This window comes from Sus scrofa, chromosome X (assembly GCF_054392235.1).
Source record: "Sus scrofa isolate SSC_HxYL_T2T_F1_AM1 chromosome X, Sscrofa_HxYL_maternal_Yorkshire_Landrace_v2.0, whole genome shotgun sequence".
Lineage (NCBI taxonomy): Eukaryota > Metazoa > Chordata > Mammalia > Artiodactyla > Suidae > Sus > Sus scrofa.
Window position 1 is genome coordinate 44,604,648 of NC_139401.1, and position 19,766 is coordinate 44,624,413.

The 19,766-nt window shown below is 42.9% G+C and overlaps 1 long non-coding RNA gene across 2 annotated transcripts in view; it reads left to right on the forward strand.

Annotated features, from left to right (window-relative positions):
- Positions 1–19,766, forward strand: part of LOC110257771 (uncharacterized) — a 50,869-nt gene that overhangs the window by 26,537 nt on the left and 4,566 nt on the right. Inside the window, exons 2-3 of one of the 2 annotated variants that reach the window (XR_014835347.1) lie at positions 8,702–8,790; positions 19,424–19,548. This is a non-coding gene — a long non-coding RNA (uncharacterized LOC110257771). Of the gene's footprint in view, positions 1–8,701; positions 10,141–15,086; positions 16,279–19,423; positions 19,549–19,766 lie in introns of those variants that run through there. The other variant, XR_014835348.1, reaches the window with a different exon arrangement.

Consider the following 19,766-nt stretch of genomic DNA (forward strand, 5'->3'; position numbering starts at 1 on the left):
CAGAGTTAAGGTAGATCAAAAAAATTACCCAGTCTGAATGACGGAGAGAAAATAGATTGGAAAAAAATGAAAGAGAACAGAGCCTCAGACACCTATATGAAAATGAGAAGATCTAAGATGCATGTCATCTGAGTCCCAGAAGAAGAAAAGAAGGTGGAGCTAAAAGAAAAATTAAATTTTAAAAAATGGCTGAAAGGTTCCCAAATTTGGTGAAAAACAAAACTGCAGATTCAAGAAGCTGAGAAAAACCCAAATAGGATAACCCATATCCATACCGAGACATATTAAAATAGAATTTCTGAAAACTAAAGAAAATGAAAACATCAGCTAAAGAATGTTTTAAATTGGAAATTTAGAGAGATCTACTTTTAAGGTTTCTTTTTTTTTTTTTTTATTTTCCCACTGTACAGCAAGGGGGTCAGGTTATCCTTACATGTATACATTGCAATTACAGTTTTTCCCCCACCATTTCTTCTGTTGCACCATGAGTATCTAGACATAGTTCTCAATGCTATTCAGCGGGATCTCCTTGTAAATCTATTCTAGGTTGTGTCTGATAAGCCCAAGCTCCCAATCTCTCCCAATCCCTCCCCCTCCCATCAGGCAACCACAAGTCTCTTCTCCAAGTCCATGATTTTCTTTTCTGAGGAGATGTTCATTTGTGCTGGATATTAGATTCCAGTTATAAGTGATATCATGTGGTATTTGTCTTTGTCTTTCTGGCTCATTTCACTCAGTATGAGATTTTCTAGTTCCATCCATGTTGCTGCAAATGGCATGATGTCATCCTTTTTTATGGCTGAGTAGTATTCCATTGTGTATATATACCACTTCTTCCGAATCCAATCCTCTGTCGATGGACATTTGGATTGTTTCCATGTCCTGGCTATTGTGAATAGGGCTGCAATGAACATGCGGTGCAAGTGTCTCTTTTAAGTAGAGCTTTGTCCGGATAGATGCCCAAGAGTGGGATTGCAGGGTCATATGGAAGTTCTATGTATAGATTCTAAGGTATCTCCATACTGTTCTCCATAGTGGCTGTACCAGTTACATTCCCACCAACAGTGCAGGAGGGTTCCCTTTTCTCCACAGCCCCTCCAGCACTTGTTATTTGTGGATTTATTAATGATGGCCATTCTGACTGGTGTGAGGTGGTATCTCATGGTAGTTTTGATTTGCATTTCTCTTATAATCAGCGATGTTGAGCATTTTTTCATGTGTTTGTTGGCCATCTGTATATCTTCTTTGGAGAAATGTCTATTCAGGTCTTTTGCCCATTTTTCCGTTGATTGATTGGTTTTTTTGCTGTTGAGTTGTATAAGTTGCTTATATATTCTAGAGATTAAGCCCTTGTCGGGTGCATCATTTGAAACTATTTTCTCCCATTCTGAAAGTTGTCTTTTTGTTTTCTTTTTGGTTTCCTTTGCTGTGCAAAAGCTTTTCAGTTTGATGAGGTCCCATGGGTTTATTTTTGCTCTAATTTCTATTGCTTTGGGAGACTGACCTGAGAAAATATTCATGATGTTGATGTCAGAGAGTGTTTTGCCTATGTTTTCTTCTAGGAGTTTGATGGTGTCCTGTCGTATATTTAAGTCTTTCAGCCATTTGGAGTTTATTTTTGTGCATGGTGTGAGGGTGTGTTCTAGTTTCATTGCTTTGCATGCAGCTGTCCAGGTTTCCCAGCAATGCTTGCTGAATAGACTTTCCTTTTCCCATTTTATGTTCTTGCCTCCATTGTCAAAGATTAATTGACCATAGGTGTCAGGGTTAATTTCCGGATTCTCTATTCTGTTCCATTGGTCTGTCTGTCTGTTTTGATACCAGTACCACACTGTTTTGATGACTGTGGCTTTGTAGTATTTCTTGAAGTCTGGGAGAGTTATGCCTCCTGCTTGGTTTTTGTTTCTCAGGATTGCTTTGGCGATTCTGGGTCTTTTGTGGTTCCATATAAATGTTTGGATTGTTTGTTCTAGTTCTGTGAAAAATGTCATGGGTAATTTGATAGGGATTGCATTGAATCTGTAGATTGCTTTGGGTAGGATGGCCATTTTCACAATATTGATTTTTCCAATCCAGGAACATGGAATATCTTTCCATTTCTTTACATCTTCTTTGATTCCTTTGATTAAGGTTTTATAGTTCTCGGCATATAGGTCCTTTACTTCTTTGGTCAGGTGTATTCCGAGGTATTTGATTTTGTGTGGTACAATTTTAAAAGGTATCGTATTTTTGTATTCCTTTTCTAATATTTCATTGCTGGTATACAGAAATGCAACTGACTTCTGAATGTTAATCTTATATCCTGCCACTTTGCTGAATTTATTAATCAGTTCAAGGAGTTTTGGGGTTGAGTCCTTAGGGTTTTCTAGGTATAGAATCATGTCATCTGCATACAGTGACAGTTTGATCTCTTCTCTTCCTATATGGATGCCTTTGATTTCTTTTGTTTGTCTAATTGCTGTGGCTAGGACTTCCAAAACGATGTTGAAGAGCAGTGGTGAGAGTGGGCATCCCTGTCTTGTTCCAGATTTGAGTGAGAAGGCTTTCAGTTTTTCCCCATTGAGGATTATATTTGCTGTGGGTTTATCATAAATGGCTTTGATTATATTCAGGAATGTTCCCTCTATACCCACTTTGGCGAGGGTCTTGATCATGAATGGATGTTGAACTTTGTCAAATGCTTTTTCTGCGTCTATTGAGATGATCATATGATTTTTGACTTTTTTTTTGTTAATGTGGTGTATGATGCTGATTGATTTGCGTATGTTGAACCATCCTTGTGAACCTGGGATGAACCCAACCTGGTCATGGTGTATAATTTTTTTGATATGTTGTTGGATTCGGTTGGCTAAGATTTTGTTGAGAATTTTTGCATCTATATTCATCAATGATATTGGGCGATAGTTTTCTTTTTTGGTGGTATCTCTGCCTGGTTTTGGAATGAGGGTGATGGTGGCCTCATAGAATGTCTCTTTTGGAAAATAAAAGGCAATAAACAGAAACAAGGATGCAAGACATAGACCCATGTTCATTCTTATTTTATATAAACCAGGGTAGGGTCATTATTTATCTTCAATACCAAAATAGCATTCATTTACTTATTTATATCCTGCCTTCCTCAAAGGAATGAGATCACAAAAAAAACAAATAACTTCAAATATTTAACCTAGCTATTAGGTTTGATTAAATCCAGAAATATCTCAAACATTTGGCTGGTACAGTAGACAGCACAGTAGTCTCCCCAAGATGTTCACAACCTAATCCCCAGAACCTGTGAGTATGTTACGTTGCAAGGCAAAGAGGACTTAAGGTTGTAGATGCTATTAGGGTTGCCAATCAGCTCACCTTAAAATAGGGAGATTATCCTGGATTATCTGGTTGGCTCAGTGTAATCACAGGGGTTCTTAAAAGTGAAAGAGGGAGGCAGAAGAGGAGGTTAGAGTGATGGATATGGAGGACTCAACCTGCTGTTGCTGGCTTGAATTTTAACGAAATGGCCCATGAGGCAAAGAATGTGGGTGGATCCCTAGAAGCTGGAAAATGCAAGAAAGTGGATTCTCTCCTAGAGCCTCCAGAAGGAGTGCAGTCCTACAAATACCTTGAGTTTAGCCCAATGAGACTAATAGTAGATTTCTGATTTCCAGAACCATAAGATAATAAAGCTGTTGTTTTAAGCTGCTAAGTTTATAGTAACTTGTTACAGCAGCCATAGAAAACTAATACAGCTGGGAAAATGTTTTTTCCAAGCGCACATTTGAAGTTAAAAGAAATTTAAATCTGCTTTACAGAAGGTTGTTTGCCCTTTATGATCAGACATTATTAGTATCTTATTTCCTTTCCTTGTGACTTGACAACTTGGACACACATTCACTTGCAAGAATAATTTGGACCAGATATTTTTTAAGTTAAACTCTTAGGAAGATAAAGCCTTTAGGAAGCGTTCTTTTACAGTTAGTTAATAGCAGATGTAGGTGGCATTCTCAAAGGTCATCCAGATTTAGATATGGAAGTTTAGGTTGTAGAAAACAGTAAGAAGATACAATTATTTTAAATTATTGTTGTATATTAATATCTTATTGCTGATGGGAATACCTTTAGACATTTTTAATTAGAGCCCTGACGAAACTTACATGACTTTTTGTTTGACTTATGCTAGATTTTACTTCTGGAAAACTCTTCTAGAGACATTTGCAGAAAAAAATCAAAGAGCAAAAGCCTTACTTGTTTACTCAAAGTGGCCTTTGGTCTGGTTAAGAGCTTAATGCTCTCCCACTCTACACAGCCAGAGACACAGAATTCTTCTATAGAAAAAAAAAATTCTGAAGAATTAAAATTGATTTAAAATATACTGGGGGAGTTCCTGTTGAGGCTCAGTGGAAACGAACCTGACTAGTATCCATGAGGATGTGGGTTTGATCCCTGGCCTTGCTCAGTGGGTCAAGGATCTGGCATTGCCGTGAGCTGTGGTGTAGGTTGCAGATGGGGCTCAGATCCCGAGTTGCTGTGGCTGTGGTGCAGACCAGCAGCTGTAGCTCCAGTTCGACCCCTAGCCTGGGAACTTCCATATGCTATGGGTGTGGCCCTAAAAAGACAAAAATAAATTAATTAATTAAATTAAACAAAATATACTGGCAGAGAAGTTCCCATGTGGCTCAGCAGGTTGTCACTGCTGTGGTGCCATTTTTTTGTTTTGTTTTGTTTTTAGTGAATTTTATTACATTTCTAGTTGTACAATGATCGTCACAACCCAGTTTTATAGCATTTCCATCCCAAACCCCCAGCTCATCCCCCCACCCCCCAACCTGTCTCCTTTGGAAACCATAAGTTTTTCAAAGCCTATGAGTCAGTATCTGTTCTGCAAAAAAGTTCATTGTGTCCTTTTTTTAGATTCCACATGTAAGTGATAGCATATGATGTTGGTGTCTCACTCTCTGAGTAACTTCACTTGGCATGATCATTTCTAGGTCTGTGGTGCAGTTTTGATCCCTGGCCCAGGGAGCTTCCACATGCTACAAGTACAGCCAAAAAAATAAGATATACTGGGAGATACTATGGATTCTCAAGAATCTGCTGGGAGAGAAATAAAATGGTTATTCATGTAATTCAAAATAGCTGATAAGCTTTTAATCTTTAATATATGTTTATGAAATATGCTATATGTCATACCACATATGAAGCATTCTTGTAAAAAAGTCAAACCTGAATATGACCAAGTCTAGTTCAAATTAACATTTTATAAGAAATTCAGAAGACAGGAGAACTTGTCATGTTAAATGACAAGTCAATTGCAAGAAGAGACTCGTAGATTTACATGGACCTAAAAGCCAAATAACCAATTACAATGTGTGGACCTTATTTGGATCCTGATTAAAATGAATAATCTATGCTATTTATGAGAAAGTTGTAAATTTGAACATCTAATGGATATTCGAAGACGTTAAGGATTTTTTGTTACCTTTTTAAAGTCTGACAATGGTACTGTGGCTATATTTTTTTAAAGTCCTTACCTTTTAAAAGTGCATGCTGAGGAGTTCCCGTTGTGGCGCAGTGTTTAACGAATCCACCTAGGAACCATGAGGTTGCGGGTTTGATCCCTGGCCTCGCTCAGTGGGTTAAAGATCCGGCGTTGCCATGAGCTGTGGTGTAGGTTGCAGACACGGCTTGAATCTGGCGTTGCTGTGGCTCTGGTGTAGGCCAGCGGCTACAGCTCTGATTAGACCCCTAGCCTGGGAACCTCCATATGCCTTGGGAAGTGGCCCTAGAAAAGGCAAAAAAAATAAATAAATAAAAGTACATGCTGAAATGTGATGGATAACGTAACATGACATTTGAGATTTGCTTCAAAAAGCATGGGAAGGAGACAAGTGGATGGCAACACAAATGAAAAAAGATTGGCCATGAACTGACAGTTGTCAAAGCTGGGTGATAGGTAGTGGGATTTTCATTATATTATTCTGTCTACTTGGTTTTATGTTTGAAATTCTCCACAATAAAGAGGGTTTTGTTTGTTTGTTGTGTTTTTGTTTCTCCTAGGGCCACACCTGCGGCTTATGGAGGTTCCCAGGCTGGGGGTCCAGTCGGAGCTGTAGCCACCAGTCTACACCACAGCCACAGCAACTCAGGATCCAAGCCGAGTCTGTGACCTACACCACAGCTCACGGCAACACCGGATCCTTAACCCACTGAGCGAGGCCAGGGATCAAACCCGCAAACTCATGGTTCCTAATTGGATTCGTTAACCACTGAGCCATGATGGGAACTCCAAGAGTTGTTTTTTTTTTTTTAATAAACACTAAAATATACATATTTCATATGATGTTTTACACATCCAATTTTAATTTCTTATCACCATTCACTGGGCTAATATTGAAGTGGGATCATTCTCAGGAAAGTAGGTGGTGGCTAAGACTTTTCCGAGGTGATACAGAAGTGTGTTATGGGAAGAGGCAAACCTTTTTCATCTTTTGTTCAATATTTGTTTTGGGGGGAGGTTGGATGCCTTTGTCCTAATTGGAATAAAAACTCTGCTCAGGAAAAATTACACCTGGCCTTTTTCATTCCCCTCCTAGGGGGATGCTAATGTTTTCAGATGTGCCTCTATTTGCTGAATTAATCTTCTCCACAACAGAGGGACTCCTGAAGAGAGTAGGAAGGAGTGGTTCCTGGAGCCTGGGTGGGGAGGGAGTAGGAGGAGGGCTTTGACGGTTCTTCACAGTCACTGCTATATATAAAATAGGCAACCAGCAAGGACCTACTGTGTAGCCCAGGAACTTATACCCAGTATCTTGTAATAAACTAAACCATAAGGGGAAAGAATCTGAAAAAGAATGTGTGTGCATATATGTATATTACATATATGTGTCATATATATATGACTAAATCATTTTGCTCTACACTAGGGCTAGGACTGCAAGCACCAATGAGGAAAAGGACAGGGCTAGGCATATCGAGAGGGCAAGGAAGTTAAGCCTTTGAGGGAAAATATGCCTGACTCTGATAACAAGAGAAGCGAGGTGAGGAGTTCCAGTTGTGGCACAGCGGAAACGAATCCAACTAGTATCCCTGAGGGTATGCGTTCAATCCCTGGCCTCGCTCAATGGGTTAAGGATCCAGCATTGCCGTGAGCCGTGGTGTAGGCCAGCAGCTGTAGCTCCAGTTTGACACCTAGCCTGGGAACTTCCATATGCCGAGGGGGCGGCCCTAAAAAGAAAAGAAAAGAAAAAGAGAGAAGGAAGATGATGAAAGAAAAAAAAGTTATTCTCACCTAAAATCCAACATGCAGAGGCCAACTGCTGGTACCCAGAACACAGGAGGCAGAGGGACCCGATGGAGCTGCGACTCGAGGTTCCCGGCAAAGAGGGAAGAATCCTGAGAGCTGAGAGGCTGAATGAAAAAGGCATTTCCTGATGTCTTCTACTGGCAATAGCAAGGGGACTTTCTTGCTCCCTTTTTTTAATCTCAAGAATAAGGGACCCCAAGAGAAAAGAAGCCAAGCCTTCCTCCCCGCCCTTACCTCCCCCATGGCTCACCCTTTACAGCAGTGGTTCTGGCCTTTAGTGTATCAGAATCACCTGCAGAGCTTGTCAAAACCCACTGGGCTCCAAACCCAGGGTGTTTGACTCCTAGGTCTGGACAAGGCCCAAGAATTTGCATTTCTAACAAGTTCGTAGATGCTGCTGCTCCTGCTGTCCCCATGCCATGCTCTTGAGAGCAGCTGCTCTACAGAAGAGCTGATAAAAGTCACCAGGATGTCCCCAGCGTGGGGAAGGTGAAGGTGTGAGGCTTGAGCTTGGGCCTCAGAAGGGCTGACATCAGTTCAGGTCCCAAGACCGTTAGCAAAGCATCAGCGAAGTGAAGTGAAGTAGAAATCACTAGATTTCAGTTTGCATATGTTACTCCAAAGTAAATGCTTTAAACCGGTGAGTTGCCTTTTTCTTAAGTTGAGGATGATGAACGTTTCTTGAGCATCTGTTATGTGTCAGCCCGTATTTCAGGCTCTTTATTCTTTTTTTTTTTTTTTTTTTGTCTATTTCTTTGGGCCGCTCCTGCGGCATATGGAGGTTCCCAGGCTAGGGGTCGAATCGGAGCTGTAGCCACTGGCCTACGCCACAGCCACAGCAACGCGGGATCCGAGCCGCGTCTGCAACCTACACCACAGCTCACGGCAACGCCGGATCGTTAACCCACTGAGCAAGGGCAGGGACCGAACCCGCAACCTCATGGTTCCTAGTCAGATTCGTTAACCACTGCGCCACTACGGGAACTCCAGGCTCTTTATTCTTAATGATCATAGCAACATCTTTGTAAGGTAATGTTATTATACCAGCTTGCAGACGAAGAAACTAGTTAGTTAATTAATCCTGCACGATTAGCTGGACTACAACCAATACTCCTCCTTCTCCTCCTCCTACTCAGGTGATAAGAATCCTTACAGGAGCTGCGTAGAGAGCGCTGGGTTACCCAGTCTAGTAAACTCTTGCCAGGTGAGCTCTGCGACGGGGCTGCGTTCAAGTGGTACGAGGTTTTCTAAAGCAGAGTCAGGGTCAGGATCAAGATCACTCATGTAGCGCACTGGATGATTTGTGGTTTGTGGACAAAATAGCCAGAATCTGAGACACTGGAGAAAGGTCTTGGGCCACAGTGGTTGATGGGAACACTGCCCAACAACTGAAAGCCTTCTTGGGTTTCTCTTGCTATTTAGGGTGAATTTCACAAGGAGACAAGAAGAGGGTTGCATGTTGGTTGCTGAAGAAGATACAAAAGCCGAGGAATTCTGACAGTGGCCTCTGGGTAAGTAAATCCCAAATAAAAGCCTGTGTGTCCTATGCTGTAACCAACAGGACCACGAGTCACACTTGATTATGATACTAAGGAAGAAAAGCACAGGTCCACAATTTCAAATTGCAGTCTTCGTTTCCTAGTTATTTATTGGCACGAATCAACATAGAACCCCTTCCTTAACAGATTAAAAGGTTGCATCTGTTCCCCAACCAGCTAGTTTCTGCATGTTCTATCAGAGCCAGTGCGATTTGGTTTGGATTGGTTTGGTTATTACTCTGATTCAAGTGATGTAACATCCTGAGAGAAAGATGGGAGAACATGCAAACCTTTCTAATCTAGGAAAGCAACTGCCATAAAGAACATGAGAGGAAAGGGAAAAAAAAAAAATCAAAGCTCAGCATTTGCCCAAGCAAGGGAAATACAGCAGGTCGAAAGTGCTCTTTTGCGTGTGCACATGGGCAGTGTTTTCTAACTCCAGTGAAAACACAGTTGTTTGCCTTTTTCAACCACAGCAACCTGCTTGGACTTTGTAGAGTTTCATAACTCATCAGTGAAGCCGATGTTCCTTACTTGGCATTTGTCCTCCCACTCCAACCAGCATCTCAGGCTGAGGCTGAAGTCGTGGCATGGGTACACCCGCTGCAGCGCCCACACCTGGGAACAGGGCTGGGAACCCCTGACCACCCCTTGCCTCGGGCCCCAAGCCTCTCCTCCAAGAAGCAGCACTATCTTCTTATTCACTGTGATGTTTCTCTCTCCTGCTCAGAAGAAAACCTCTAATGAGATGAGGTTGAACTGTTTTGTAGGTTAAAAGCAAGTAAATATCAGCCATTTCATGTGGTTCAACCTCATAAAATGGAACAATCCAGCTTCAGTTATATACAGGAAAGGGCTTTTAAGAGGAGGGAGTTGGGAATATAGGGCAGGTATTTCAATAAGAGGGCTTTGGGAGATTTTGGGATAGAAGAGAAGACACCAGATCACCAATGGCAGGAGTCCAGAGCATTTTTATCTTTCTTTTTTTTTTTTTTTTATTTTCCCACTGTACAGCAAGGGGGTCAGGTTATCCTTACATGTATACATTGCAATTACAGTTTCTTGGCCTTTTGGCTAAGATCAAGTGTAGCATTTTTATCTTAAAGACAGAGGAAGTTCCCTGACTCAGCCATTCCACAGTGGTTAATTGCCCCTGTTCAAAAAGTAACTCTCAGAGCTCCCATGGTGGCTCCGAGGAAACGAATCTGACTAGCATCCATGAGGATGCAGGTTCAATCCCTGGCCTCACTCAGTGGGTTAAGGATCTGGTGTGGCCATGAGCTGTGGTGTAGGTCTCAGACTCGGCTTGGATCCAGCTTTGCTGTGGCTGTGGTGTAGGCCGGCAGCTCCAGCACCAATTCGACCCCTAGCCTGGGAACCTCCATATGCCGCAGGTGCATCCCTAAAAAGACAAAAGCCAAAAAAAAAAAAGTAACTCTGACCCCAAAGGATAAACCAATCTTTCTAGGGGTGGAGTGAGCAGCTGCAACTAACAGCTAGGAAGATCCTTGAGCTGTCACATGCATTTCAGTCTCTGTCCTCTAGGAAGAAAGGCACAGTGAAGGGCCTGATACCTCTTGCCTTCTGAGCCTGGAAATTAGTCAATACAATGGTCACAGCCACAACGAAATTGCGATGCTTTCCTGCAGGCTCTGCCACATTATTGCTTGAGCGGAGGGAAAGCTGTGGGGTTGCCATGGCAGAGGTAATGTATAGTCACGTCTAAAGCAAACTATAAAAAGTCAGTGTAATGTGAGGGCTCCGACTCAGGATATACCACAGTCGCACTGGTGTGAGTCTCTGCACCCACCCCCACACACACCCTGCATCCCTCCATGCACCAGTTTAGGCCTGTCTGAGTGAGGAAGTACACTCCTCTTACATTTTTCATTTTTTTCCGAAAAGCTAGAAAGGATAAAAGAAATGGCTCCAAGGGTAGTCGCAGGTCTCTAGCTTTAACTTAAAAAAAAAAAAAAAAACTGAAAGAAAAATTGCAGTCTCAAAAATTCATTGCTACAGCACCGCCGAGAAGCAAGTTTAAATGACAAAAGATTTGAGGCCTGAAAGCATAAGTGCCCCTTGCCAGGAGCCCATTCCCATCCTCATGAGGTGGCCCTGGCAATTCTGGGAGGAGGCAGCAGGGGAGCCCCTCAAACCCCCACCTCCATTAGCACCTCGAAGCCTCTAGACAAAGTAACTGAGCCACAGACCGACACACATGAGAGATAGTGCTGCTTCTAAGCCTTAGAACCACAAAATCATTGTTTCCCCAACATCAGAGCAAGATCAGCAAACTCCATTTTCTCCTGTGCATCCCTGGGCTTGGTTATATTCGAGAGTTGCGATGGCTTGGCTGCCTTTTCTGCAGTTGACTGTTTCTCAAATTATTCTTCTCATGGAAAAGAATATGAAAAGGCATATATGTATAACTGATCCACTTTGCTGTATGTCAGAAACTAACACAACATCTTCAGTTAAATAAATACAAATTATTATTGTCTTAGCAAAGATGGTTTCTTGAAAGATTTCTCACATGCTCTATGCCTCAGCTTTCTTCTCTGAAAAACAGAGATGATAACAACACACCCCTCATAGGGTGGTTATGAGGCTTCAGTGAGTGAATAAATATAAAGTGGTTAGAACAGTTTCTGGGCTATAGTTAGCACTTCATTTTAGAGAGCCTTGTTATATGATATTTAGTGATTACTATTATAAATGCCACCACTTCAATAATATATCAGGTACTCTCCTGGATGAGAGTCTCTACCTCAAAGGGGCTGCAAGTCTAACAAGAGAGAGTCAGAGGTATCAACAATTAATAGCAATATCTATTGTGTGATGCCTGCTGGACCAAAGGTATCTGGAGTAATTAATCTAGGCAAGTGGAAGGAGAGTAAGACTCGGGGAACTGGGCCACAGATGACCTGGGTGTGCGCTTACCAAACCTGGTAAGTCAGGAGAGCCTAACCAGGGCCCCATGAAAGCATATGAACAGTCTTTTGTTATCAGGTTGTCAATCTTCCCTGAACTAGAGATGCGCAAATTCTGTCCACTCTGCCAAACTCTTACAACTAAGGGGCAGATGATCAGCAGGGGCCCCACAGGATATAGCAAAAACCATCCACCTCAGTAAAGGGTACAAACAGCATGTCTCACCAGGGAATACAACCAGAGGGAACTAACCTGTGAGTTTCCACGTGAACTTTGATGATTTCCCCCCAGACTCCATGAATCTGATGCTTTTACAGAACGGGAAGCATTCAGCTGTTGCTGTCAAAATGTCACGGAATAGGAAGTAGGACTTCCACAGTGGCTATATAAGGAACTCAGCAATCCTCTCCCGAGAAAAACAGTGATAAAACTGGGGGAAACGGTTAAAAACAACAATAAATTGAGAAGCAGGCATTCTATAAAATCTACTGAATCTCAGTAAGAACAATGGGAGCCTGTGACATTTGAGCCAGGGCTGTTCCCATCCCTCCACCTAACCCCCCAGCTCTGTATTGTAGAAGATCTGTTCTGGCCGGGTAGAGTAGCCCATGAAGACCAGCAGCTCCCATCCTCCTGCAGCTCTGGTTCCACAGTGTGGAGTTTCCACTTTAGGTGGAGTGGCATATGGCCAGTGGCTCCTCTTTCCGCATCCCCCCTCCAGCTCTGGATCCATAGCACAGAGGGTTGACTCTGGGAGGGAAAACCGTGAAGAACAGTAGCTCATTGAGTTCCTGTTGTGGCGCAGCAGAAACGAATCCAACTAGTATCCATGGGGGTATGGGTTCGATCCCTGGCCTCGCTCAGTGGCTTAAGCATCCGGCATTGCCATGAACTGTAGTGTAGGTCGCAGAGGCAGCTTGGATCCCATGTTGCCGTGGCTGTGGCGTAGCCCAGGGGCTACAGCTCCAATTGGATCCCTAGCCTGAGAACTTCCATATGCTGCCAGTGTGGTCCAAAAAAAAAAAAAAAAGGACAGTAGCTCATAGATGTCCCTATGGCTCAAACTCTCCTTGGGGTGGGGAGAGAGGACAGGACATGAGGAAACTGAAAACTGGCAGATCCGAGGCTCTGCCTAGAAGGGATGACTTTATTTGGAGCAGAAAATGGGGAAATCTATGCCCAGGAGTATGATTAAAAAGAGATGATACTGGCTAGCAATTAGAGAAGACTAACCGCACTACTTACATTAGCCAAGACATGAAAGCAGCCTAAATGTTCATCGACAGAGGAATGGATATAAATGATAAGGCATGGAATATTATGTATATATAATAGGATATTATTCAGCCATAAAAAAGAATGAAATAATGCCATTTGCAGCAACATGGATGGATCAGGAGCTTATCACACTAAAGGAAATAAGTCAGACCGAGAAAGATAATTGTCACGTAAGATCACTTATATGTGGAATCTAAAATATGATACAAAGGAAGTTATTTACAAAACAGAAACAGACTCACAGACATGGAAAACAAAGTCATGGCTACCAAAGGGAAAATGGGGAAGGGATAAATTAGGGTTTGGGGTCAACGGATACACACTATTACATAGAAAATAAACACCACAGTCCTACTGTATCGCACAGGGAATTAATATTCAATATCCAGTAATAAGCCATCATGGAAAAGCATCCAAAAAAGAATGTATATGTATGCATAGCTGAACCACTTTGCTGTATGCCAAAACCTCAACATTGTAAGTCAACTATACTCCAATCAAAAATTTTAAAATATAAATGATAAACTTGATTTACAGAAACAGGTGGCGGACTGCATTTGGCCCAATTACCCTGGTTTGCCTATCCTGGGGTCTGCACACCTGCAGTGCAGACAGCTCCTCTGGGACCTTCACCACGGAAGAGTCAGCTCCTTGGTGCAAAATCTCTTGGCTGTGGAAATTATCTCAGGGTTGCCTGGGGCATAAGTAACACCTGGCTGCTCAAGAACCAGCTGGATGCTGCTCCGGGCACCTACTGGTCTCCTCGTCCCAGCCCATTTCCTTGCTTGCTCGCTTGCTCGTTCTCCCTGCTCCACTTGCAGGTCGGCTCTCTTAGCTCCCTGAGGGAGACTGTTTCGTGATTCTCTAGGATTTCATTTCAGTCTAGATTGTATGCCCTCCCTCCTTCCTACTGTGCTTCTCTGCTCCCCCAAAGTACATAATCACCCGCATCTAGTCCTTTTCTGGGCAGCTGAACCCCACCCTGATTTGCCTCTGATCAGCCACAATGCTCCTCTCCCAGTGCTCACCCCAACTCTTCTATCTTTGAGTGAAACGGCCTCCCCCTGCCAGAGCCTCAAAGTCTTTTTTTTATGGTGTATGAATCATAGGTCAATTTTTTTATCGAATAAACTTGACATGCAACATACAAATTTAAGGAGTACATTGCAATATGTACACATTTTGTAATATGTTTCACCATGTATTGGTATTTATCACATCATATAATGACAGTACAATATTATCTATATTCATTATGCTGTGCTTTAGATCTCTATGGTTCATCTACTACTCTTTATAAGTTTATACACTTAAACACCATCTCTCTTATCCCCATGCCCCCCATGCCACCACTTTACTCTGTTTTTTATAGGTTTCGCTTTAGATTCCACGTATAAGTGATGCCATACAGTACTTGTCTTTCTCTGATTTACCTGGCTTAGCTTAATGTACTCAAGGTCCACCCATGTTGTCACAAATGAAAGGATGTCCTCCTTTCTCATCCCAGAGCCTTGGTTTCTTTCAACAACTCCCCTTTCTCTCCATTCTGGCTCTAATCAGATCACTGGGTTACGTAAAGATCATGGTCTATGATCAATTTTTTGTTGAGTGAACATTTTAAAAGCCTCGTTTACTTAGTTATTTCACCATTTCAGCAAATATTGATTGAGTCCTTGCTGTGGAGTAAACAAGACAAGCAGAGTCCTGGCCTCTTTGAAATTAGCCGTCCAGTTTGAGAAGCAGGTCAGTAGGCAATCAGAACAGAGGATCCTGGGGGAAAGTGTAGGAGGAGTGCCTAATCCCATTTCTTAATCTGTTTTGCTCTGTGCAGAGTAGGATAAAACAATGTAATCTTCACTGACCTCAGGCAAGGCATCTGGCATCATCAATGGGCTTTTTAACAGGAAGGCAAGCAATGCAGCCTCCAACACTGGGCTTGTATTTTTGAGTGTGCAGAAGTATTCTTTTTTTTTTTTTTTTTTTTTTTTTTTTTGGTCTTTTTAGGGCCGCACCTGCGGCACATGGAGGTTTCCAGGCTAGCGGTCAAATCAGAACTGTAGCTGCTGGCCTACGCCACAGCCAGAGCAACGCCAGATCCTTAACCTACTGAGTGAGGCCAGGGATGGAACCTGCTTTCTCATGGATACTTGTCAGATTCGTTTCTGCTGAGCCACACGGGAACTCCCAGGAGTAGTCTTGAATACATAGCAGGTTTGTATTCCTTTGGGGTTTTGTACCAGCTCTGGTTGCCACCTAACAGCACTCACACCAGAAACATGTAGAGGTCCAAGGACCTTCCAGGTTCCCTGCATAGCTGGTCTAATCCTTGGCCTTAGCCTTTCTAATCCTTGGGGGAGATATGTGCCCAGCTTCTAGACTGTGGAGCTCAGCATATTAAGGGTCTATAAAAGCTCTCTACAAGTTATTAACTGAAGCCCATGCAAAGAAAATAATGCATTAGAAAACTTTCTGTTATGTAGGCTGGCTACCATGGTAACAACCAATTTCTCCCAGATCTGGGCGATTTAAAATGCAAAGGAGATTGAAAAATCCATTTGTATTTACAGGATTTAAAGCTTCACGAAGGGTCACACGGTGGTAGATACTCCAGATTAACCACACAGATAATATTGGTGTCTCCATTTGGGAAATGTGCTTCTCATTGATTCCACCTTACTTGGTACATCAGGCAGCCCTCTGGCCATTTCTCAGAACAAAAACAAAACAAAGCAAATCCCAGCCTCTTTATGTAGTCAGTGAAGGCTGTTTCTCCAATAAGGCTTTTGCTCAGTGTCTACGGCTCTGCCCAAAGTCTGAATCCACTGTGTGGGCTCTGGCATGGGGCCCTGTGTCATCAACAGGTGGCTGGACTTCATGGGATGTGTGCTTGCTTTAAGAGCCAATATCACGAATCAGGGATATAGAGAAATGGAAGAAAAAAGTATAGGTTCTTCAAATAATCATGGTCAGACTATTTGTTTGAATGGTTGCACAAGAGTTCCCATCGTGGCTCAGCAGAAACAAATCTGACTAGCATCCATGAGGATGCAGATTTCATCCTGGCCTCGCTCAGTGGGTTAAGGATCCGGCATTGCCATGAGCTGGGGTATAAGTCGCAGGTGCGGCTCAGATCCTGCGCTGCTGTGGCCGTGGTATAGGCCAGCGGCTACAGCTCTGATTCGACCCCTAGCCTGGGAACCTCCATATGCTGCAGGTGCGGCCCTAAAAAGATAAAAACAAATAAATAAGTAAATAAATGGCTGCACACTTGTTGCTGGTTATAGATTGCGGGTGCCAAGTTTCGCTTCACTCTTAGGATAGTACAAAGATTCTGGAGTCAGACTGCCTAGTTCAGGCCAGGGCTCTTCTGCTACTGCTTGTGTGACTTTGGACCAGCTCCTTGGCTTTTTTTATCTTTAGTTTCTTCATCTGCACCGACTTCATACGGTTGTGAGGATGAAATAGGGCTAAGCACACAGCACCTGGCACATAGGCTAAAATGTAGTACAGGGTCTCTTGTAATGGAATGGTCACTATATATCCAGAGGTCTATGAGAGCAAATAGGAGTCTCAGACACCGCTGAAAAGCCCCTTACAAGCCTTGCTGGGACCTCCATTGCGGGGAGAAGGGAGAAATCTGGGACCAGAAGGCACCGATGGAAGGAGAGAGGGAGTTGGGGCGAACATCACAAAAACAACCTGTCGCTAGACTGTGAGCATCAGGAAGGTGGAACCCAGGGCTGCTTTATGTCTGTGTCCCCTGAATAGGCTGAGTGCTTGGGCACAGTAGGTGCTCAGCGTCTGTGAAACGGAATAGAAATTATTGAACTGAAAGGATCTGGACGCCTCCCAGAACTGGAGTCAATGCAAGGGGAAACAGAACAACTCTGTTGCCAGAGCGTCACATTGACGCTGGGAACATTGAGTCACAGTCCCAGGTGGTGTTGGGGTCATTTATGAGGTGAGTCATAAGTAATTTGTTAATAATAATAGAGTATGCAACTTTCTGACTGGTGTGCTCTTGCATAGATGAGAGCAGATTCAAGGTTATCACTATAGCAATGATATAGTCCACGGTGCTCTGTCGAGTGCGTTCGCTTGTGGGGGCGTTGCACACATGTACATGCTGATTGCAGGGTAGGTCAAGGCAAACAAGAAAAAGTAAAAACAAATGAGGGTCACTGACTCAGACTGGGGGAGAAGGGGGCCGGTTTGATTTCCGGTGTGAACCAGACAAATGCAATTCCTTTCCTCCATCTTTCCCCCTAGGACCCCAGGGTGGGCGAGGCTGTCTTTACAGGAAACAACCGAGAAGTGGCATTTGAAAGGGTGATTTTCATCATATAAAAACGGAAACCGTATCATTCATATTCGCTTAGCACATTAGATATTATCAGTGCTTTCATATGAATTATCACGTGTTAAATGATCAGCTTGGCTAAAGTGAATGGCCTGTCATTGAAGGCTGACAATGGCAGCAAGCAGTGTAAACGATGCAGGGATGTCATCTAAATGGGATCTGAAAGGTGGGGGTCTTTGTCCATGGGATACACGCCAGCTTCGTGTTAGGGATTTCATGATCCACATCTTCCCAACAGCTCATCTCGTATCTCAACACATCTCCAAAAAAAGGAAGGAAGGGAGGAAGGGGAGTGTTTTTCTTTTATTTGTCTTAACAGCCAGTCAGTATGGGGGACAGCAGTTGCATCTTTTGGGTTCTACTTTGCCTTCCACTCTCACAAGGCAGGTAAAAGCAGAAAGGCTTATATGCTGACCGTGGAAACCAGAAATTCACGGTCAAGATCGCATCACCCTCATAAGCAGGCCTTTTCCCTGTTCTCCCATTGAGACTCCTATGGGCCACACTGACCCAAGGCCAGCACTCGGCAGAGGTTGGTTCCAAATCTCCTGCCACCATAGGTTGTTTGTCATGCCTGGATAGGTCCTGTGCCTTCAAACTATGACCTTTTCAACTCGATGCTCTGCTCCGCTACTTAATTACGAAGACTATGCATTTATGGTAAAAAGGAAAAGTGCCCCCATACACAATCACTGAGTGAGGTAGATATATATGGTTGAAGTCTTAATTCCTATTGTAGCCAATGTGATTTACTCTGATACTTTCATTCCATAACAAGAGGGTAAACCTCTTGAGGTCATTGATGGTGTCTCATTGCATTCTTTTACAAGGCCTTGGCCAGTGCTAGACACGTAATAATAACAGGTATTAACTCAAGAGAGTTAGCTGTAGAAATATTGGCCTCGTTTAGTTTTATTCACTTCTTGTTGCTAAGTTTTCGTTGCTGTTAATGTTTTTGTTCTTTTAAGGCTGTTTCTCTGCCTGAACACCATCCTTTCATGGGGCTACACAGAAATGCAATGAGTCTGTGGCTACCCATCAAAAATAAATAAATCAACAAACTAAAACCCTGGGACGCTGTGCTTAACACTGCCATGCTGTACTCTTAAAAATGGTTAATACGGTAAACTTTGTTATGTGTTTTTTTTACCTAAAAAACACACAAACAAAAAAACCAACCCAGGCAGGCTGAAGCCAGATGTCTCACTTCTTGCACGTGCTAAAGGGTGGCACAGGGCACTGTTTGCAGGGGGCAGTTACATGCAGCCATAACCCTCTTATCCAGTAATGTATTTACAATGCATCCTTTGTAGCAAGAGATCAAAGAACAGCTTTTATTGACCTATATCCGAATTTGATTGTACAGCGAATTAGCACAAACACACACCCAGAGACCAGCTTTGGTTTCCTCTTACCATACCAGCTCTCTAAATAGAAAGAAATCTTCGTTCCTAAAAACAGAGTTTTGCAAAGAGGAACTCCTGAAAAACAAGCATTTGTCACTGAGGTTAATAGGACTCAACTTGAAAAATGACCCTGTGCTCATGAGCAAACATATAACTCTCTCTGAAACTACTTCGAGTGAGAGTAGCTAGGGTGGGAACAGGGGGAGAAAAACAGTGGGAGTATAGAGAACATGATGAATGAAGCAAACAGAAAGACACATATATGTACGCGTGTGTAGACCTGTGCACAAAACGTCCATTATTTGTGTGCTGTCATTTCCAAAGGTCCAGATAATGTCAGGTAAAAGTATAACTTATGACTCAGTCAGGGCAACGCTTTGGCTTTGATAAATCAATGTTAGCTAAGTCAATTAGGGTGGGGGTGGCAAAAAAAAAAAGATGATAAGCAGCAGTATATTTGTTCAGCAGAAAGACAGAATGAGGTAGCTCTCACTTTGAAGAACTGAGTTCAGAGGTTTCAAAGGGCACACAGGAAATGCTCCAGCAGCATAAACTGTGCCCCGAGCGTCATTCCAGCAAACCTGCAGCCCTCCACATGGCTTTATCTGATCGCCTGGTTCTCTATCTCCAGATCCAAGGCACCCACAAAGAAAAAGGACTTTGTGATAAAATCAAGAGCTCAGGGCTTCAATCACTTTTTCTGATCACTGAAGACTGGGAGGTGTCGAGATGAGATTGTCAGATGGTCAGACTCTGGTAGGTTCTCTTGAGTTATTGGAACCTTTATTTTTTTGTCGGTTTCTGGTTCTGAACATGTTGACGCAGACACAGTGACACCGTTTTCATCATAGATATCACAGGCAGACTACCAAAAAGGAAAAGGACATAGCGCTCCGAACCAAGCCTGGAAAACATTGCAAACTCACCCCTGGTTCTCACAAATATATACAAGGCAGTATTTTTGGTGATGATGA